General features: G+C 31.2%; 1 protein-coding gene across 8 annotated transcripts in view; it reads right to left on the bottom strand.

Moving 5' to 3' along the window:
• Positions 1–11,260, bottom strand: part of LOC115891127 (fat-like cadherin-related tumor suppressor homolog) — a 224,690-nt gene extending 213,430 nt beyond the window's left edge. For all 8 annotated transcript variants that reach the window (XM_030911517.1, XM_030911518.1, XM_030911519.1 and 5 more), the window contains exon 1: positions 10,997–11,260. The gene's annotated coding sequence lies outside the window, so the exon portion shown is untranslated. The remainder of the gene's footprint in view (positions 1–10,996) is intronic.
• Positions 11,261–24,225: the final 12,965 nt, after the last annotated feature.

The following is a 24,225-nucleotide window of genomic DNA, read 5'->3' as shown; positions in this document are numbered from 1 at the left end:
CATCAATTTTTTACAATAAAATCGATAATAAAATATCTAGCAAAAAGCAAAACTCATCATAAAAGAAAAATCAAAGTACCTATTCAAAAAAATTCCATAAAATGTGCAAGTATTTTGACTTTATTTTGGAAAAAATATGCCAAAAAGTTTATAGTTGATATGATTATGCGATTGTTATAAGTTAAACACAACACCTTTAAAAAGACGTGAACTCGTTAGACTTAATTTATTAGTAAATCCAAACAGGAAAATGTAGCGGGAAGCTCCAGAATTCCCGGAATTCCCGGGACAGTTTTATTTTATCCAGGTTGTGCGTTGTTGCATCGGAGGGTTTAAGTTTATGTGACGCTCTGGGACAGGTTAATCCGTGCTGTTTATTTTTGCTCCCCCTCCTTCTCCGCTAAATAAGGTAATCCGGTCCCGGAGGCTGGAGGGTAATCCGATATATTTTATCACATCGGCATCGTTCGAGGAGACCGTTTAAGCTCTGATGTGAGCGATGGATGCATTCCGGATGCGGAAATTAGGAGTTAATGAACAAGTTTTTCCGTGTTTGTGGAGAAGTTAAATTGTCGCGGAATCTTTTTGGAATTTTCATCAACTTTCAGACATCAGAAAGGACCAATAATAAGACAATACTTTTTTAGGGTTCCGTATCTTAAAAGAAAAAAATCGGAACCTTTAGAGGATCCCTCTGTTATATGTCTGTCCGTCTGTCAAGACCCTGTATCTCGGGAACGCGTATCTGTAGTTTAGGATAGGAAAACAAATTCTCTATACAAGTTTTTAAGCACCATATCAATTATTTTTCTTGTTGGAGCACAGAGATTTTTCGAAAAATTGTTGTTTGGAAATTTTTAACGAATGGAAGCCTCGGGAAATTGCAATCATTATTAGCATATAGATACATATGGAAAACAACACTCAACATATTTGTTCGATAATATACATTTAACAAGCGTATTTGCTTTGTTTAACCTAAAAAATAGTGTGTTTTTAGTTTTATTTATAGGTCAGTCTCATATACCTATTGTGTCGTTTTAAAAACAGACACCAGTTTGGTTTCTAAAATCCATTTATTTTTAAAAAGCAAGAAAAACTTACTATTCATTGAACTGAAGTTAGTCGTTGTATTAACACCTTCGGTGCGGTAAAAATTCACTTTTCTCTAAAAATAAAATGGGTAAAGCTAAGAAAAAACGTTAAAGAGCATCAAAACCGTGTCGTTTGGCTCTCAATAGAGCATGAAAGAGCCCAGAGATTCGCCTGGATAGAGGGATAAATAGGTTGTTGCAGTAGCTGGCCCTGAATTATGCAAAACCTTGACTGAGAGTAGATGCACGAGAAACAAATTTACTCGCCAATCTCTCTATCCCTAGGGATATGAAATGTGTACGTGATTGAATGGGATAGGAATAGAATCTAGAAGAAAAATGCAAATTTAATATGGACATTTATAAAACATAAAAAAATAAAAACTATAACATTGTACTTAAGTTTTTATAAACGTATTACACACAATAATTGTTGTATTAGCTAAGTTATTAGTCTTCCAACAAAAAATATAGTTAGTAGAGTTATTTTGTTTATTAGTAATTTTCAACTAGTACAATCTGAATATTCTCTGATGACACATATTGTGAGAATTGCCACCACACTTGTTCGCTATCTCCATATAAAATCAAGCATACTTAACTATTTTGGAGACCTACACTACAAATAACTGATAGAAATAACTGATAGAAAAGAAAACAAATAACTGATAGAAAAAAAAAGTTTTAAAACTTTCAAGGATTTCGGAGTTTTTTGGAAAATCAATTTTATTTTTTCCTGTCGTTACTTTTTAGGAAATCAAAAAACTAATTGCACATGCTTATTGCCACTTTGTTAGGGCTATCTGATAGTATTTTTAGATTTTTAAATTAGCTGATAATTTGTGAGATACAGTGGCAAACTTATTTTTTTTAAATACGGACCTGCATTTTTTATTTCAGTTTTTGAAAGAACTTGGTCTCCTGAGTCCAATGATATGCCACAATTAATATTTTTATTTGTTTCGGACATTTGAACATAATTTATTTAAACTAATTTCAAGTACGGCTCTGTTTTTTTTTTAAGATTTAATCTGTTCATCGTTACTATATTGATAAGCTTTCAAACTTAACAATGACGTGGGGTAAAACATTGAATATGGAAAATCAAATGCAATAACTAAAGGGGCATTACTTGGCGTCATTTGCAAAAGTGAAATCAATACATTTCAACATTTACAATAAAGAATACAAAATGCATTCGGAACTATAACAAGAAGTTATGTTCAAAGAGCTATAAATAAAATTAAACAAAAAATAAACTTGTGCATTAGGAAGGGTGGTAACTTTGCCCCAATTTAACCATTTTCGTATCTATTACGGTTTCCGAGACACCAATACCTCGAATTTGTAGCACCCTGTATATATATAATATTTTTCAGCGGGTTTTTCGATAATATAAACAACTAAATTGGAGTCAAGTTGTTGAAAACAAGACGGACTGGTTCAGAGTCAAGACGGACCAGCAAACAAAGAGGCAGTGCAGTCAAAGACGAAAAGAGTTATTTTATAACGAGGCGGGCTGCTTTTAATTTCCATGCCAAGAAAGGCCATAACGACATAAAAATACGTTCCTTTTAGAGATAGATTTTTTGCGGAAGACGTACAGGGTGTTTGTTGTGAGAGGTTGTGTTTTTATTTTTGTTGCAAATTAAATAAATGAAGCATTTCACAACGTCTTAGCACAGTTTGGTTAACTTCACTGAAGTATTTTTGTAAAAAAAACTCTCATTGATGTGATAAACAGAAGGTGTTATTTGAAACACCCTGTATAATTTGTTTGAGCCTCAAAGGACTTATTTTAAGCAACAATTAAATTTCTGCTTTTTGGGGGGATTTGATTTTTAAAAAGCTCATTATAAATAAAAACTGAGATTAAAAAAAATGTACTGCAAGTAGCAAACTTTTCTCCAAACCAAAATACTAACTTTCCAAGCTTGCCTCTCGGGTTTGCGTGGTCCACTCTTTCGGGCAATCACACCGACCAACCAGCTGACCTCTGGTCTTTATTATTTCGTCAGGTTTAAAAGCGTAGAAGTTAAGTCGAGGTTTTTCTGTTGTTCGTACACCTCTACCTACTGTTGTAAAAGCTTTTTTCTTTTTTTCTTTTTAATGCTTTCGTCTCGATTTAACCAAAAGGTTTTTTTTTGGTTCATAATCGTCTGGAATGCCAAAATGTTCTTTTTGGAGTTCTTTTTTTTATTTAATTAATGATCGTTAGTGATATTCAACCTCTTTAATAAAAAAAACTTGAAACGACTAAAGTAATACCGTATGATCGAAAAAAAGTGGCGGCCAGTTGGCTTGGAAATGACGATCGATGACATTTCCCATATAATTTTACATATAAAATGACAGCGATCTTCATTTCATAGCCATCGCTGACGCCGTTTTTATTCGATCATACGGTATTTAGGCTCAGAGAAAAAAAACTAAAAAAATTATTTTTTCAGAATTTTTATTTTTTCTTATACAGGTGGTTCGCGCTAAATGATTACGTTGTATTAGGCTCAAATAGCATTTTTATTCTTTATATCTGCTTTGTAATACATTCATTGCATTATTTTTCTACTGCATAGTTTGTTTATTTATATTATTTGTCAGAGGTTTTTTAAACGTTCCGCATTTATATAAAGCATTTCTTAGAACGCTGCGTGTACAATTATTATTGTCGGGTGGAAATTATAAACTGTTACTATGTAAGTTATTATTAAAACATCGGTAATTAAAAAATATCCTTTCTGAAATGCACAAGCGTCAGCAGAAGCTGTTATGAACGTTAACTACTTAATTTAGAAGAGCCGTTGAGTTTTATTCCTGCTGCTTGTGTCCCTGACACCGAGAGGTTAAATCGACGCTCAACTTTTATTTGCTCTGCCATGCGATTGTAAACTAAATATAGACTTTATGTGTCTTATCTTCCTTCAAGATAAATCAGAATCAATAAACTCGAATGCATAGAAATGTGCAAGAAAGAAACCCCACTACTGTTACAAGTACTTGTGCAATTATCTGAAATAGATATAAATAAAATTGTGTTATAATTTCGATTTTGCTATATCTGTGGCTATATTTTATAGTTGAAAATTTTTAGGAAGATCTTTTAATCTCTTATATAGTTTTCTTTAAAACGGTATGGAAATTTGGAAAGGTATAAACGGTATTATCCATTTTAGAACAAACAAATTTTTTTATGAAGAATGCATTTTTCTCAAAATGTCAATAATAATAGTTATTTTTTATACAAAACGATAAAATGGTATTTTATCGTCGATCGAAAAGATTGAATTAATTTCGGGAGACGATAATGCAATTTTATCGTCGTGTATAAAACAATATTTTTTCCATAGCGAGTTACGTTTTAAAAAATATTCAGAAATTATTATTTCAAGGAATTTATTATGAGTAGAAAAAATATTGTGCTGGGTTAGCGTTGGATTCTATGTAATTTGTCAAATAATTAAAGCTGTCTCTTTAGTCGTCAATTTTGAGCCAATATTTTTTAATTCTCTTTCGTGTCGATTGCTGATTGAATTAGAGCCAGAAATGACTCAAAACGAAATAAGTAAATTACCAACAGATAGTCAGGCTGAGGCGACAAACGCCATATGCAAACTACTTCCATTTAAATCCCGAATAACTTATGAAAAGGAATAGAAAAATTTTCAAAAATGGAAGCAATTAAAAAACGTGCGAGAAGAAATAGTTTTTAACCTATCCTCGCTGTTAAAGTATCATTTAATCTACCCTTGCGGTCAAAGTACTATTTTATCTACTATTTTTGATAGATATAAGGCAATTTTAACAGTTGCTATGGAAAAAAAAAGTTTTTCCTCTTGTAAAGACAATCCGGGGACATACTGTACATATATTATTTATAAATTAATCTATTGATTAAAACCCTATTCTTTAAAATGATTCCAGTTCTCTGAAGCCTGTAAATCAGATAAATCGATTTACACCTAGATATATGTGTAAATTCTTGGACTCAGTTTATTTTTTATCGATATAGTATTTGTTTTTCCCCTTAAAAGGCTTGGTTATAACATGATAAGAAAATTACTTGAGGATTATGTCTAGATAAGGACAGAGGAGATTAACTCATTTTAACCATAGAAAAGCGTTAAAAAATAAGTTATCTTCTTAATGTATAACATACTGTTTAAATATCTGCACAAATGAGACTAAAAACTATCAAACAGCAAAGGTAAAAATGAAAAACGATGACCTAAAAATGGTGTAAAACCCTTTCGTGATGGTGTAGGAGTGTATATTACCGAATATTTATTTTTAGAATGTTTGTTATAGTACTTTCGGTTCAAATCAGTCATGGATAGGTGACAATAAACAAAGAAGTTAAAATCTATGGCTGTTTTGACCTCGACTTTATTAACAGGTAATAAAGAATGAATGTTTTTTGTATAGATGTTGCCATTCATTATCAAAATTAAGCGTGCTATAGAGCTTTACATATTTGGTATACGAGTATGGATAGTGAAATTAAATATTTATTTTATGATAAAATTTTTGGAGGTATAACTATTTTAATTTTCTATGCCTTTTAGTTATTTAGGTATATCAAAATATATGTAATCAAAAAAACTGTGGATTTTTACTGATTTTTCTCTGGTCGCTCGGAAAAAATAGTAAATATACAGTATGTCCCCGGATTGTCTTTACAACAGGAAAACCTTTTTTCTTATTGCCATTTTGAGAAAAACAAATTCTTCACAAAAATTTTTGCTTGTTCTATAATGGTTAACCCAGTTTCAGGGAAAATTAAAAAAAAATAAAAATATAATTTAATTTTTTTCAAGACCTAGAAATCGAAACGCGTTTTTATGGTAATATAATGTCGTTTTCTTTGATAGATTGTGATTGCTGTTTGATTTTTTGCTTTTTTAAAATGTTTAGGTACTTCTGTAACTTTAACAATTTTTTTAAGCCTTTGATATAAAAAATATTTGTTTTCTTTTGTGATCAAACAAGAGTTTCTACTGAAGTTACCAATAACTCGCAGCCTTGTGGGAGTTCTATTTTAAGAGCCATGAAGAGAAGAAAAAAAACACTTGGATTTTACGTACCCTAATAAACTATAACAGCGGAAATAATCGCTTAAAAAATCTGAGAGCAGAGCTTTTATTCAATTACAAGGAGCGGCACACTTTACGCTACAGTTGTTTTATTACGTTTTATCCGTTCATCTTTTTCAAACAGACCGTTTACGAAAAAAAATGTTTGTTCTTTGAAAAAAAAGAAAGCAACTGAGTCGGAAAGTTTCCATAACTCCATTTACCTACATATTAAAAACAGAAATAAAAGACAATATTGTTCATTATTTCTACAAAAACAAGTTTAAACAAGTACTGAATTTTTCTGACGCAAACAATATACATAAGTCGTCAAAATGAACTGTTGTTAATTCATATTTGTATAATATATCGTATTTCAAAATCTCATATCTCTTGAATGTATATGGATATCACTTGATATCACATTTCATAAGCTCTGATGTATTATTTAGGAGTCTGGAGTAGCGATAAAAAATGTGTTTATATCAAACGATTTTTGTCGAATCAAATTTTGACCTATATTTTAACTAAAACAATAAACAATTAGTTTTTTATTAATAATAAATGTACTTCCCGGCACAAAATTCCGCCTCCCTAAAATTTTGACTAAGTTTGATGTTTTATCACTTTTGAATTTGTAATCCAATAATCTAATAATAAAATAATTTTTATGATTATGGTATCAGTTTGTAGATAATTTTGTTGCCATTATTTTTTAATATTTTAATGGCTTATATTCTTCGGTTAGGTGGATTTATACCGGGATAAATCAAAACTATGTTTTTGCAATAAATTCAAAACATCCTGTGGAAAAAATGAGCCGGGCATTTTGGATAAAAAACACTTTCCTATAATCTTACATGTATATCTAATATTCACAAAAAATTTTCGAGATTAACCATTTTAGAACAAGCAAAAATTTTTAGGAAGAATGCATTTTTCTCAAAATGTCAATAATAAAAAATATTTTTCTCTTATAAAGGCAATCCGGCGGGGACACACTGTAGTAATAATATTCAGCTACATTTTCTAGCGATGTAAAATGGCAAACAAGCAGCTGTATAACGCGTAATTTTCTTGGTAGAATAACATCGTAAAGCACAAAAGGCTTTTAATATCAAGCAAGTCTTTTTCTAAGCTCTGGCGAGAGGGTAATATAACTATAATAACCCCACTGCATATTCTGGGAACCCAGGTAAATAGATAAAAGTTATGGGCGCATTGAATAAATAACACTTAACAGTAATAGGTGTTTATTTCAAACACGAATGCTATGAATAAGCTTTTTGGAGTCTTGAAAGATGAATGAAACAATTACATTACTCATTACAAATACAAATCATGACAATATGGCGAGAAAAAGTTTTTAATGGCTGTTACTAAGATTAGTTGTTCAAATATAAAGAAGGTAGTCATACATGGCGAAATTCTTGGTGTAGCACTATTTTAGATGTAGTTACTTTGATTTTATCAAATTTAGGGATAAAAAAAATTGAAAAAAATTCCTTTTGAGATACGGAACTCTTAAAAACAGAAAAAAATGTTAATTTCAGGAATCTTATTCTATGATAAGTATCAGGAAAGAGGAAAGAAAATCATTTTGTAATGAAAATTTGATAACATCTGCTTTAATTCATGGTCACGCTTATTTTTAGCCGGCCCCCCAAAAAAAATTAAGAATCACTTTTAAAAAATGTGGAAAGTTGAATAACTCCCTCGAGAGCTCCGATTTGAAAAACAAATTTTATTTATGCAAATAAATTCAGACTCATTGATTAACTAAGAGGAGCGGTTAATTGGAAAAAATATGTTTGCAAGGGTTACTAATTATTAAATCAGCGTTTTATTTAGTTGTTTATTATTTTTTAAGAACAACTTTACATATTTTTCTAAAAATAACATTTCAAATTTTACTGAATTTAATTCTTTAGAATGAAAATATTCAAATGTGTAAATAGTTTTAGAACTTTTAAATAAAACCCAAGCTTGCGAAAACCTACTTAATCACACTTATCACGTATCATAACATTTTTTAAACTCTCGGAAGCAACTCTCTGTCGTCATTTAGCTGCTTTCATTCGAATCCAATCAATCGATGTCTGTTTTGTTAATAATTCATAACGTGCACAATCTGTACGAACTAATAAAATATCAGTCGGCCGTGTCGAATAGATAGGGACGTTCGAAACTATCGATATTTCGAAATATCGATACGCCTATTTCGCATTGACCTTCTCGATATCGATATTTTTCATCTTAGGATGCCCGTTTCTAGACAGTTGCCCGAATCAAAATCGCACGACGATGTCCGTTTGCAGCGTGTGTAATTTTGATTTTATTGCCGTGTCAATAAATCAAATTATCACCCCGACCAATAAGCGCCGGCCTTTGGATACGACTATTTAGTAATGATAATTAATTAAAAGGGGGCGCTGCCGTGTATTTTGGATGCGGCGGAATGCCAGTTATTGGGTCTAATTGAATATGGATGGTACGGAAACATGTAGTACGCAAATAAAGGCTTTGATCCAGACAAAAATACTTTACTAATTATTATTATTAAAATATTTTTATTAGAAACAGCTTTTTGGTTTGTAGATTGTTGATTGTGTTGCCCGTTTTTGAGTACTAACTCGTCATCAAGGCTTCGGTAGATATAGAACAAGAAAAAAGGATATATTAAATGTTCTAAAAAAATACTTGAGATGGGTTTTCTTGTGAACTGGGGCTTTTATAAAACAGAAACCTGGGGACAGAAAAACAAACTTATATTTTATTTTTATAATTTTTTATATACTTCAACCACATAAAATTATCAGATATTTGTTTTTCATCTATTTTTAGACATTATTTTTATAGGATTAAAAAAATGATATAAATTATTATAGTTACGTTTCCAACGAAGGATATTTTCCTCGATAGACATTTATTTATTTTTCCTTTTTTGTTGAGACATCCTTTTTCTTGCGAAATTTTCGCAAACCCACGTCGATGTTAAAAACTCATACAGGATCTGTTCAGTGTTAAAATCAAAAGAAAATAAACGAAATACTTGCAAAGCACGGGAAAATAGACAGAGTAAGTGCAGATATACCGGGGATTGTGTATATTGACTTTAGATTTCTTGTTTATTGCGTTGGAACTGTTCAAAAAATCATCTTGATGATGAAAATAATCGGTGTGCTTTCAATAGAAACTAAACAGAAAAAGTAGGACTCTCGAAAAATATACATTTTTAGTTTTTAGAAGAGATATATTTTTGTGCTTATTTGTTACTGAAAAATTTAAATCGCTAAAAAAACGCTAGTTCTTCTGGGAAAACCGCTGAGTTGGCAACGCTGGTGTCCCTTCTCACACAAGATGAATTGGTTTGATTGACTTGGATATTCTCTAATCCTAATCCCCTTTAGGGGAAGGAAATTCGAAAAATCCAAGTTTTTCGTCAATGTTCTCGTGATTGTTTATTGTTTTTAAATGAAATTTAGCAAATAACTTAGAAGGTTGTTGTGATCAGTGTTAAAAAATTCGCAATACAAGAATTGTTTTTAAAAAAAATATAGTTTAAGCTCTAGCAAAATTAATGGGAATTTTGTGGATCTTTTTTTTATTTTTAGAATTATTTGTAATATTATTACTACATACTTAACTTATCTATAGTGTAGCGCCAATCCTTCAATCTAATCATATAATATAGTAGATACTTATTTATACAAGATTAAAGAAATTCATAAAATTCCACTTTACGAAATCCTTCAAAAACTACACCTTCCTTCTGAGAAATTTTATTCAAAAACGCAGCGTTGTCAGACTTAGCAATATTATTCTTCCTATACTTACATAAAAAATCTACTAGGTACTTGCATTTTTTGACCTCTTTCGTATCTCGGTTAACTTATAACTTATCGAAAACGTGAAAATTGAGTCCCATACAGTTTTCACCACGTAGAATACAGTGGTGTAACTAGATTTTCGCTGGGAGCTGTGATTTTTGAAATGTAACCCATATTTATGTTTTTTTTTTAAATGGGATACGCTGTATACTATTTTTTGTTTCATTTGCTTTGTTATGGGCTTTCTAAAAGTATAATATGTTCTATACCAAAAAAGGCAATATTTAAATTTTTAACATAGAAAATCTACTACTACATGATGAAATATAGCTTAAATAGGTCAAGAAACAATAAAAAAATTATTTTGGACTATTAGTCAAGGCGATATACAGGGTTGTCCGAACTGTAGTCCGGAAACTGTAGCAGCATATTCTGCAGATAAAAATAAGTAGAAAAGTTCGTATAAATGTATATCCTAAAATGCTTAGTTTCGGAGATGCAGGGTGTACAAGTTTCCTTTTTATTTCAATTTTTTCCAAATAATTTTTGAAGTAACGTCAATATTTGGATGAAAATTGGTATCTGTGAGTTTTTTGACATGAGAAATTTTTGACGTCAATAATGACTCCTACTTGTAAAGAGGCATTTTGACATCAAAATCAAATTTCTCATGTTAAAAAATTTCCAGACTCCAATTTTCATCCAAATATTGACGTTATTTCAGAAATTATTTGGAGAAAATCGAAATAAAAATGAAACTTCTACACCCTGTATCTTCGAAACTTCGAACTTTTTTAGTTATTTTTATCTGCAGAATATGCTGCCGAAGTTTCCGGAATTCAGTTCGGACCACCCTGTATTTTATTTTTACGTTAAAAAGAAAGGCACCAAAACGGCATCTTGGCAACAGCGTAAAACAGTAAACAAATCTTTCGGAAGATGGGAAAGGAAACCTTGAAGATGACGACGAATAAACAAAAGAAACGTCGTGTACTAACGTTACCTTTCAAAATAACGAATCCAAATTCAAATGTATCCAATCCAATAGGTTTAGAGGTGGCACTGTATCCAAAATGCACTGTAAAAAGATAAACATACACTCACAAACACTGAGATTTATATTCGTAAAACACTTTTTTTTCGCTAAACTTTCGTCACATTCGTCGCGTTGATTTTTAGTGAGATTTTCGCGAAAAAAACACGAAACTATTCGAAATATCGTTTAAATAATCGGTACTGTCTCGGCTGGTCGTACCGTTTAACCTTCTCTCCGAACTGAACCTTCTCTCCTGTTTATTACATTCAGGTTTCTACATCGCTGGTGCGAGGTTGCCAGCTGTTTTCCCTAGGAACGTCCGCGGAATGTCTGTCTAGTAATTGGAGATAGGTATTCCAATGCATTCGATAGGCACGTATGGTCAATGAACCTATCTGGTACTGATGCAAATCGTATTAAATCTGGGAAAGATTGCTTTTTCAATTTTTATACGGCAGCGTCTATCAGTTTGAAGCTTATTTAAAAACGTTAAATACACTTTTGTATACATACAATTACAGAAAAGTAATACAACTCTGAATACCCAGATAAAAAACTTATATTTTTTATACAAGATGTCCAGTTTTTTGTAGCAAGACCAGAGCATTTCATATCAACATAGAATCAAATATAATAATATTTATTTAAAAAAAACATGGTATATGAATTATACTGATTTACAGGGTGTTTCAAAAAAACATGTACCATCTCTCGTGTGCCAATCTGTCGACCGCTTCGTTAGCATTAAAGTATGTCGCACTTATAGTAACTTTTACCTTCAAAATTTCATTCAAATCACTAAAAGTACTTGGAAGCAAATTATAAAAAATTGAAAGATTATTGAAACTTTAACACCCTGTATCTACGAAACAAAGCAGATTCGGACCTATGTTGATGTGAAAAATAAAACTTATTTATGAGGAATATCCTCACCAGAGATGGCACATGTTTTTTGAAACACCCTGTATATCACTTTGATGTTGCATATATTAAAAAATCAATACTAGACCACTGCCACTGTATTAAAATCTTCCTCTCTGTTGACACAACCTGATAAACTATATCCCAAAATAAGCAGTTAAAAAGACATATTTGATAGCAAATATATTTTCTATATTTCCAAACATAAACTGGCCAAGAAAAAACAAAAATCTTCATTTTTAAACTTCCAAAAATGACTTTTAAAACAAAAATTAACAAATTAAGTTTAATAAGTATTAATTTTCATAAGTGAAATACCATTATTTACATGTTACATTCAAAAAATCCTTAGATTTTACGATTTCCGACACGATCCGGCACCGGCGCTCGTGACATTTTGATTACAGCACGCGGGCCATGTGCTCGACGGTGCATTGGCGTGCCGCGGGCGGGGTAAAGGGGGGACCGATGGAACTGGTTCTAAAGATGGCGGCTCAAGCCGCAAAGAAAGGCCATTTCTAAGTGTTCAGGTAATTTTGAATAACGTGCAGTAGGTAGAGAGAAGTAGGTACTTGTTAATAACTTGGTACTTATAATGCTGAAAGGGGCTGATATTTTTTTGTTCGGGACATTTTTGGTTTGCTAGTAGTTTTATAAAAATTGGTGAGATAAAAAATGAAAATACGTTTATTTTTTCCTATTTTTTTAAAATGTTAAACTTAAGGATACAAAGTTTTGATAATTTTGGAGTAAGGATGTTTCTATTTCTAGCGTTGCTATTTTTATTATCTCCCTAATGAATTTACAATGGTTTTATCGAATCAAAACTCAAATGAGTAGAAACCATAAAGACCAAATAACCATTAAATGTTATTGCTTCTCGTAATCACACCTCTGTTTGAATTTAGGCACTAAGCACTGCATTTTCCACCAAACGATGTGCATATTTCACAGATATTAAGCTCAAAATTAGAGTGTTTAACAGTAGAATCAGGATAATGCAATTTTAATTCTAATACCTGTATTTATTTTCGAAAATAATTGCGAAATGTCTTATAAAACAAGATAATTTTAATTTTCTGCTAAATAATTCTATTAATAATTCAAAATTAATATTAAAATCTATAAAATTATGAGATAAAAATACGGTTCACGCCACTGGGATAAAATTTTCGTCTTCTGTCGACAAAATCTCATAAACTATATCCCTAAAACAGTGCTTAAAAAGATATATGCCGCGCTTCGACGTCTCTAATATACCAGAAACAGCCCTATATCTATTTTTAAAAGTCGTAAAATGTCTTTTAGAAACAGATTCCTCCAGATTTACTATACAGAAACACGATCGTCTATTCCTGAACCGTTATTAACAAAAAAAGCATTTGCAGTCTAAACAGTTTTGAATGAATTTATAAGAAAATATGAGATATGTACAGGGTGTATTATTTTCGTGGTGTTTTACAGGGTCTCTCATTTACAAGTAGCCATAATTATCATTCCCATTCTTTGATGCCGTTTTTTTTTTATCATACAGTTGCCACTTAATTGTATTTCCAAGCATACCTCTCTTTATCTGTTCATATTATGTTTGACATGCTTGAAGTTTTCATATTAGTTCTTCGAGCTATTCTTGTTTTAATAACTATCTCGAAAGTTCTTATAATCATTTCAATATGACTAAAATATCAATATGGGGTATTAAAGAAATTTAATTTCGAATTTATAAGGATGATATCTTAAGCTTTCGCAATTTTGCCATCCACTTCATATACTTAACGAAGTTATCCAACGGATTGCCGATATATAAGCGGCTGAAACAAGACAAATACAAAATTTAATCTTTGCATAATCCGATGGCTTTTATAAACCCCCGATGTGTATTTAATAAATTCTAGTAGATTAGGATACAACACAGCTTATTGTCTTTAGAGCTAACGATAATAAATTGTAGATTATACAGGGTGTGTCTTAAATAGCTGCAAATATTTTTAGCGGTAGTATTATTACTTCGACTTCAGAAGTACGATTGTAAGATTTCCAATTTTTGCAATTTTTTAGTTTAAAAAATAACATCTGCAATATAGATGTGCGTTTTGTATTTTTGTAAATAATAAATAGCAATGACATTAAGACGTTATTTAGACAAATCGCGATTTTTTAACGATAAAATGGTGAATTATCAACCGGCAAGTCAGATTTTAAAGAAAAATGTTTCAGGAAGATCTTCCGCAAGTACTTGGGCTACAACAAGCAATACACTGGCAATTGTATGAGAAGATCATCCGCTACGTTACTGGCAAATGCAGGAGTGAACATGACAACGTTAAAAAGACCCGGACGATGGTGATCTGCAACGGTTGCGGAAGGATATATCGAAGAGTCCATCAACAAGAAAATAGAGATTGCGAAAAAGATTCAAGGTGGTATAGGTGTTCCAGAACGAGCCGTTGTAATGACAGAGCCTATTTCAAGCAGTGGAGGGACAGCATCTCTGGAGGCATACAAGATTTTACAATTTCTGAATCTACAAAAAAAAATATTTTCATTTAATGTTATTGTTAATTTAAATAAATAATTGAATTAGTAATTTATGAATAAAGCTTAATAATTTCTATAAAATGGTGTGGCTTTGAAGTTATAGCACACTAGTGTGTTAAAACTTCAAAAACTCACGCGTGTATTATTATTTATTTTATATGCATTTATACATGTGAGTAATATCTGTATAAGTAAGTAGTGGCTGTTGGATAAAATAATTTTTAGTATTAAGACTATTTTTATTAATTTGCTTAAAACTAGTCCCTAAAAAAGGCAAAGGTTTGTAATTATACGGAATAAAATAAATGTTTGTTCTTTTAGATGTTCGTGCATGTGTAATTTAGATAAAATTTCATGCAAATTAAATTAATGCCTTCGAAAATAACGTATATTTATATATTTTACGTTATATTTGCGCATATATCAAACGGATTTCTTTTCAATTTATTCAAAATTGGCCGTAACATACGGACATATTAAAAGCCGAGATTTTTTCTATTTCGTTTTCCGTTTTATTCAAATTTACGAGCGACGTTGTTACGCGCTAACGAATTAATTTAGAACCGTAATTAACGATTATTATTTTAAAAGGGCCTCGCAGTTTATTTTAATAGAGAAAATCGTCTGTTTTTTCATTATTAATTATTGCAGTAATATATCATCTAAATTATTTCAGTTTTTAATTAAAGTATGTTAAAATATGTTATTTCAGTCAAATAACTAAAAATTAACAATAATAACATGTATTCACTATTTCCATTCTAAATATCTTGAGAACGGTTACTTGAAGTGATTTTTACCAAGAGACATTTTTTACGTAAAAAATCACGGGAATGTAAATTTTACATTTAGTAGTTTTAAACAGGTACGGACGAAAAGTTATTCTCTTCAAAACATTTAAAACACATATAGGTGGCGTTCCCCTACATATAGGAGTCATATTGACATCAGAATTAAATTTACCACGTCAAAAAACTGCTAGACGCTAATTTTCCTCCGAATATTTATGTTACTTTAGAAATTATTTGGAAAAAATCGAAATAAAAATGAAACTTCTACACCCTGTATCTCAGAAGCTAAGCATTTTAGGACATACATTTTTACTTATTTTTATCTGCCGAATATGCTGCCAAAGTTTCCGGAATACAGTTCGGACCACCCTGTATATTATTTAGTACTGGAGAGAGCGAGGAACCCATCGGTAAACCGTCATTTTGAGCATGAAACTTATCTTTAAGTTGAAAGTAAGTATTTTGCCGACTGCACCTCAAAAGTTCCATCACTCTCCTAAGAGGCAGCGAAGTTCTTTCTGGTTCTGAATCTTGTCTGTAGTATAAAACTCAGTAGTTTCAGGAAGTAGATTACTCTACACTTGATAACGGTCTGTGATTCATCTGACCGAAACGTTGTGTTAATCAAAAAAGAAATAAAGACATTAAGTCAGTAAAGTTTACATGCTACAGGGGGCAAAAACAACCACTAGAAAATCCAGTTTTTACTCGACTGGATTAATTGTGAGTTTGTAACTGTCAGTAGCGTCACCGCTAGGTCGTACCGAACTTGGAAACAATGTAATAAAATCGAACCGCAGTCTTTACACTAAATTAAACTCTTGTCCGACGGTTTTGCTCCATTTGCACTGAGCCAAAACGACTTTCTATCAACTCCCGATATCCTCCCGAAAAGGTTCCCAACTAACCCCCAACTGTCTCCGCCTTACCCCAAATTTACTTCCCTATTCAAGTCTCCCCTACGTGGGTAAGATAATCAACTGCAAACGCGAATGTTTGAGGTCAATTTTCGTGACGCTAGGCGAAGTAGACAGAATTGAATTAGGTCGTCTCTATGTGCAGTTTGGTTAGATTCCGACTGGAGTCTATCGAAATATTATTGAGAATAAAACGATTCGTGCTAAAATCATTTTGAAACTGATTTTATTACGATAGGATTTGTATATGATCATTTCAGACAAATAATTGTAATTATTTAGTGAAAAAGGTTATTAACAAATTATTTGTTTAATAACTTTTAATCTGGGCTGAGGATTCTATAAAGTGTTTTGGTGCATTGTGGTAATTTAGTGTTTTATTTTGCTATTTTGATATTTTGATAAAAGAGACATTGTCAAATTTCATAGACGAAATAAAGACTTTATGCACTTATATAAGATTCACCCTGTATATATAGATGTGCTCCAAACTATTCTTCGCATATATTAAAAATATATGAAAAAAACTTGCACGTAGATTTTTCAACACACTTTAATATTTTAAAATATTTCACGATCATATTTTCCTTTAATATGAACTGTGTTTTTTTTATTAGATCAGACTGCGAACAAGGTTTTAGCGAACACTTATTCCAGCGAGCTACCAAAGTCTCTTCGCTTATGAAAATTCCTTTAGCTTTTCGAGAATAAAAAAAATAAATGTCATTTTCCATGGAAGCTGCTTATGAAAATTTAATATTTTACTTCCGCCATCGATGTTGCCAGAAAAGAGTCACATAGAAGAGTCAAATTGGGTGCTCGCAGAATTTTTAGCTGAGAAGTATCGCTAGAATTCAGCTGACTATGAGAAAAATTAATTGCTTTAAAGCTAGCGTGCAATACGATACAGAAAATAGTGCGATTTCTAGTACACATCAGAAAATTAATTAGTTTTTCTATATATAAATCGATAAATCGATAAATCGATAAATCGATAAATCGATAAATCGATAAATCGATAAATCGATAAATCGATAAATCGATAAATCGATAAATCGATAAATCGATAAATCGATAAATCGATAAATCGATAAATCAATAAATCAATAAATCAATAAATCAATAAATCAATAAATCAATAAATCAATAAATCAATAAATCAATAAATCAATAAATCAATAAATCAATAAATCAATAAATCAATAAATCAATAAATCAATAAATCAATAAATCAATAAATCAATAAATCAATAAATCAATAAATCAATAAATCAATTAATCAATAAATCAATAAATCAATAAATCAATAAATCAATAAATCAATAAATCAATAAATCAATAAATCAATAAATCAATAAATCAATAAATCAATAAATCAATAAATCAATAAATCAATAAATCAATAAATCAATAAATCAATAAATCAATAAATCAATAAATCAATAAATCAATAAATCAATAAATCAATAAATCAATAAATCAATAAATCAATAAATCAATAAATCAATAAATCAATAAATCAATAAATCAATAAATCAATAAATCAATAAATCAATAAATCAATAAATCAATAAATCAATAAATCAATAAATCAATAAATCAATAAATCAATAAATCAATAAATCAATAAATCAATAAATCAATAAATCAATAAATCAATAAATCAATAAATCAATAAATCAATAAATCAATAAATCAATAAATCAATAAATCAATAAATCAATAAATCAATAAATCAATAAATCAATAAATCAATAAATCAATAAATCAATAAATCAATAAATCAATAAATCAATAAATCAATAAATCAATAAATCAATAAATCAATAAATCAATAAATCAATAAATCAATAAATCAATAAATCAATAAATCAATAAATCAATAAATCAATAAATCAATAAATCAATAAATCAATAAATCAATAAATCAATAAATCAATAAATCAATAAATCAATAAATCAATAAATCAATAAATCAATAAATCAATAAATCAATAAATCAATAAATCAATAAATCAATAAATCAATAAATCAATAAATCAATAAATCAATAAATCAATAAATCAATAAATCAATAAATCAATAAATCAATAAATCAATAAATCAATAAATCAATAAATCAATAAATCAATAAATCAATAAATCAATAAATCAATAAATCAATAAATCAATAAATCAATAAATCAATAAATCAATAAATCAATAAATCAATAAATCAATAAATCAATAAATCAATAAATCAATAAATCAATAAATCAATAAATCAATAAATCAATAAATCAATAAATCAATAAATCAATAAATCAATATATCAATATATCAATAAATCAATATATCAATATATCAATAAATCAATATATCAATATATCAATAAATCAATAAATCAATAAATCAATAAATCGTCATAGAAGAGTCAAATAGGGTGCTAGAAGAATTTTTACAGAAAAAAGTGTGATTTCTAGTACACAGCAGAAAATTAATTAGTGTTTCTTTTGTCGGAGTTAGGTCGTTAACTAAAACTCCATGCAGAATTTCAAACTAAAACAAAAATCTAGCGTTAAACAACAGAATCCACATATCGATGGAAAATATACTTCCTTTTCTCTCTAGAGATCTATTCTATTTCCCAGAAGTTTTCCAGACCCTGATAGAGCTCCTAATAATCAATGAAAACAGTATTAGTCCTGGAACAACAAGCAATTATCTCAGTTTCCTGGCAAAAATACGGTAATAACGAAATTTCCAGGAGGTATACGGGGATCAGCAGAGTCCGAACCAATTTCCAGAGAGAAATTGCAAGTTTCGCTCCTACTTTGGGATTTTCACCGAAATTTTCCTATTTTCCTCGCTCGAAATATTCTCCTGGATATTTTGTTAGACGAGCGTAACATAACTGACAGACAGATACGACGTAAAAAAGATTATTTTATCTTTAAATGCTATTATTGAAAACATCGCCAAAAATAATGGGTTTAAATCGACGAACCTTAGTGTATAGGGTGTCCCATTTCGTGTAGTTTATGGAGTTTCTCAAAAACATGCTCTACGTAAAACTTAAATTTTTGTGTTAATTTTTGATTAAAAGTAGAAAATGGCCTTTGTGCATTTTAAAGGAAGTTTATTCCTAATACTAATTCGTCATTCGCTTTGTAGGGGAGGCAAGTTAACCAATTTATTTACCCCTCTGGCAATTGTTCCATGGCTTTAGCCGAATTGATTGTTATTGGTCACGAGCCCGGCCATAGTTTCGGCCTGATGATGGTGACTCATCTTAAATATTCATTGAGGGGTGATGCGTTTGCGAATACAAATCGCCTATTTTGTCATGCGGGGAGGTATTTATTACATTTCTATTTTTCGGAAGGAAGAAAAATTAAATCCGGAAGGTACACGGAACGTATACAGAACGGTTACGGAAGATTGTCGGAACGGATACAGATCGTTGACGGAACGGATACGGAACGTTGTCGGAACAAATACGGAACAGATACGTTGACGGAACGGATGCGGAAAGGATATTTTTCCGTATAAATTACTTGTATTCACACCATAAAAATTGATTCTCACTATACCATCCGTTTCCATTCCATATCCATACCATATCCATTCCATATTGTCTAAAACGTATTGAGAGAAAAAACGTCAGAAGGTATAGTGGGAATCAACCTTTATGCTTTTACAAATTTCCATACCGTTTTAGATATAATAAAAAAATAGCTTGAAAATATAGTTGAATTTTTTTCTAAAAAAAAGTCCTAAAAATCAAAAACGCGTTTCTATGGTAATATAATTTCGTTTTCATTCTTTGATAAATTGTTATGGTAAGGCGATTTCGATTTCATTCTTTCATAGATGGTTATTATTAATTTTGATTGTCATATTTTCTGCTATTGTAAAAGTAATACATTTTCCGATAACTATTATCATCCTTTCCGTAGCATTGATCTAAATAAAGTTTGTGTTTCTTTAACAATTTAGAATAGCAACAAATATTACGTTAATTAAAATTTTATGAATAACAATCGAAGGATGAAAACGAAGTAATATTACCATAGAAATGCGTTTTCGTTTTTAGGACTCAAAATTCAACGATATTTTCATGTTTTTCTTAGTTTTCTCTAAAACGGTATGGAAATTAGAAACGTTTAAGCGGGATTAACAATTTTACTACATTAACTATCCGTTCCGTTTCCGTACCGTTTGTATAGTAAAGTTCCATAGATCTATATTAAAGTTTTATGGATATGGAGACGGAACGGGTACGGAACAAACACGGATCGGAAACGAAACGGAAACGAAACGGAAACGGAACGGGTACGGAACGGACACGGAACGGATACGGAACGGACACGGAACGGACACGGAACGGACACGGAACGGATACGGAACGGATACGGAACGGGCACGGAACGTATACGGAACGGACACGGAACGGACACGGAACGGATACGGAACGGACACGGAACGGACACGGAACGGATACGGAACGGATACGAAACGGACACGGAACGGGTATGGAACGTATACGGAACGGACACGGAACGGACACGGAACGGATACGGAACGGATACGGAACGGATACGGAACGGACACGGAACGGACACGGAACGGACACGGAACGGATACGGAACGGATACGGAACGGATACGGAACGGATACGGAACGGATACGGAACGGATACGGAACGGACACGGAACGGATACGAAACGGGTATGGAACGTATACGGAACGGACACGGAACGGACACGGAACGGATACGGAACGGATACGAAACGGGTACGGAACGTATACGGAACGGACACGGAACGGACACGGAACGGACACGGAACGGACACGGAACGGACACGGAACGGATACGGAACGGATACGGAACGGATACGAAACGGGTACGGAACGTATACGGAACGGACACGGAACGGACACGGAACGGACACGGAACGGACACGGAACGGATACGGAACGGATACGGAACGGATACGGAACGGATACGGAACGGATACGGGTCGGATATGGAACGGATAGGGAGCGTGCACGGAACGTACGGAACGGACCCGGAAGTGACATGGAACTATCCATTCCGTTTCCGTAACGTTTCTATAGTAAAGTTCTATAGTTCTATATTAAGGTTTATTTTTATAGTACGGATACAATTTTTATGCGGAACGGATGTGGGACGGAAACGGAATGTATACAGTATGTCAAAGGATTGTACTTACAAGAGGAAAAGCTTTTTTATTATTGACTTTTTGAGAAAAATGCATTTTTATAAAAAATTTCGCTTGTTCTAAAACGGTTAATCTCGTTTATATTTTTCCAAATTTTCATATCGTTTTAGAGAATATAACAAAAAAACAGGAAAATATGGTTGAATTTTCTGGAATGGTTGAAAATATGTTTTTTTTAAGTTCTAAAAATGAAAAGGCGATTTCGATTTCATTCTTTCATAGATGGTTATTATGAATTTTGATTGTCATATTTTTTGCTATTCTAAAAGTAACACATTTTCCGATAACTATTATCATCCTTTCCGTAGCATTGATCTAAATAAAGTTTGTGTTTCTTTAACAATTTAGAACAGCAACAAATATGGCTTTAATTAAAATTTTATCAATAACAATTTATCAAAGAATGAAAACAAAATTATATTACTAAAGAAACGCATTTTGATTTTTAGGACTGAAAGAATTCACCTATAGTTTCATGTTTTTTTTTATTTTATCTAAAACGGTATGGAAATATGGAAAAGCATAAAGGTTGATTCTCAATATACCTTTCGTTTCCCTTCCGTTTACATAAAATGTTATATCATATAAACGAATAGGGCAATGCACACTATCCGTTCCGTTTCCCTTCCGTTCCATATCCTTTCCTTCCATACATTTTTTTGACGGAATGGCGGACGGACTGAAGCGTATCGGAAACATCGTTGTCAAATTCTTACATTTGTACCAGCTCTTTTTCCACATTTCTTTCACCTCTTAATTATCTCTATTACCTTTTTCAAAGGATACAAATTTTTAAATAAAAAGCTTACGTATGGCGTCAATACAATAAAAAGGTATAGTGAGAATGAACCTTTATAGTGTGAAATTCTAATAGTGTGAAATTAATTGTATTTACACTGTGGCATTTTTTTACATTCAATGGCCCCACGTGCTTGTAAACGAACGCTTTGTTTTTAACAATGATATTTAACAGCTTTACGTATTTCAGGCTTTTTTCAAATCGTTCAAAAAAGGGTTAAAAAACGCTGCAAAATGTCTAATTATAGGGCTATACATTATACTCACAACGAGTCGAAAAAATGGTGTCAGATCCGTTCATGGCCCACAATTGGACAGCGCTTCACCTGAATAAAAAAGAAATCGGGACGTTCAGTCACAATTCCTGGCCATTTTTCAAATTTTTAACTATGGAGTACGCGACGAGCGGTAGAACATAGGCGCTCACAAACAGGCGCACGTGCAAAAAAAAACGAGTGAGCTAACAACTAAATGAACAATAGGATATAGATTTTTTGCTGTGTGTGTGTGTCGGCTAGAGATGTAAAATGGGCCTTGTTGGTGCATTTTTTTTCGATAGGGCTCGAATAAAAATAGCTATTAGAAAAAAAGTTGACTGTAAAAGGGCTGTAAAAGAATTTAAGTATTGTTTCGCTTTTTTATAGATGCAAAAATTGACAATAATATCTAGCAGGCATTTTACGATTTTGATGGATGGACAGAAATGACGGTTTTATTTTGAAAAAACCTTTTTTTGTTTTTGTTTGTTTCTAACACGTTTTTGACTGTCCCCTCATTTTAATCAATAATTTGGTAAACCATTTTTAATTGGCAAATGTCGTTTTTAAATATATGTATCTAATTAAAAACATATTGAATATAAAAAATGCCAAGTCTCGCAATACAATAATACTTCTACTATAAAAAGTTCTGAGATCTCATGTAAAACCAAGTCAGTTTATTTTATTTAGTTTCTTTTTAAGCACCTATTCAACAATTTTGTTACAAGTTGTTAGTATCAAGACATCTTTATTTCTGTAATAATTATACGATATGATATTCTATGCTAATTAAAAAACTTTATTTTTAAGGGCACTGTTTAGATTTACTTTGTAATCCAAACGGTAGATTATTTTTTTATAATTATGTGCTTAAAGAGAGACTAAATAAAATAAACTGACTTGGTTTTATGTGAGATCTCACAACTTTTTACAGTGAAAGAATTGTGTTGCGAGACTTAGCATTTTTTACATTCTGTTTTTGATGGAATAAAAAATACTTGACCAAATGAATAATTAAATTTAAACCGTCTAAAATTGGCATTTGCATAAATCATTTTCCTGATAGTTTGCTATTTTCTAATACAGAGAAGTGGCTTAGATTTGTCCTTCCACCTTTCTTGCTATCTTTCCCCTAGACTAGAACCTTCGAGTCTCGGATGATTGATTACTTCAGGATGGCAAACAAGGCGGACAAATTGGGTTGACGTTTTATTAGATCCGATAAAGCGACTGGGACGGATGATTCTGACCGACAAATACGTCCGCTACGTCGGATATTCGTCGACGCTCTCGATAGTTTACCACTTTAAGATTAATTGGAACAAGGTGAACAGGGAAATCTTTATCGATATTCATAATATATAAATATGGATAAATCGACAAAAATATTAATCGATAAATCTTTAAATCAATAAATAAATGTATTTCGTTCATTGATTTACATCCATCCCAAAACTGAAGATAACTAAGCTAAAAGTTAATAATACGAACAGTTACTTAAAAAGTTAAAACTTCAGGGCTTCTTTGAAACAGAGAAAAGGCGCATTGCTTTATTTAAATGGGAAAATCAGCCCGAGCGCTTAAATTATAATTTTAAAATTGACCTAGACGTCATATTTTTCATCGTCTTGCTAAAATTACCGAGAAGAAAATTAAATTCCAGTTTTTATTTTAGTTTGCTTGATAAATCAATAAATCGATAAATCGATAAATCGATAAATCGATAAATCGATAAATCGATAAATC

This window comes from Sitophilus oryzae, unplaced genomic scaffold (assembly GCF_002938485.1).
Source record: "Sitophilus oryzae breed Bouriz unplaced genomic scaffold, Soryzae_2.0 scaffold_966_pilon_pilon, whole genome shotgun sequence".
NCBI classification, from domain to species: domain Eukaryota; kingdom Metazoa; phylum Arthropoda; class Insecta; order Coleoptera; family Curculionidae; genus Sitophilus; species Sitophilus oryzae.
Note: the sequence above shows the minus strand (reverse complement) of the source record. Positions and strands in the feature narration are given on the sequence as shown.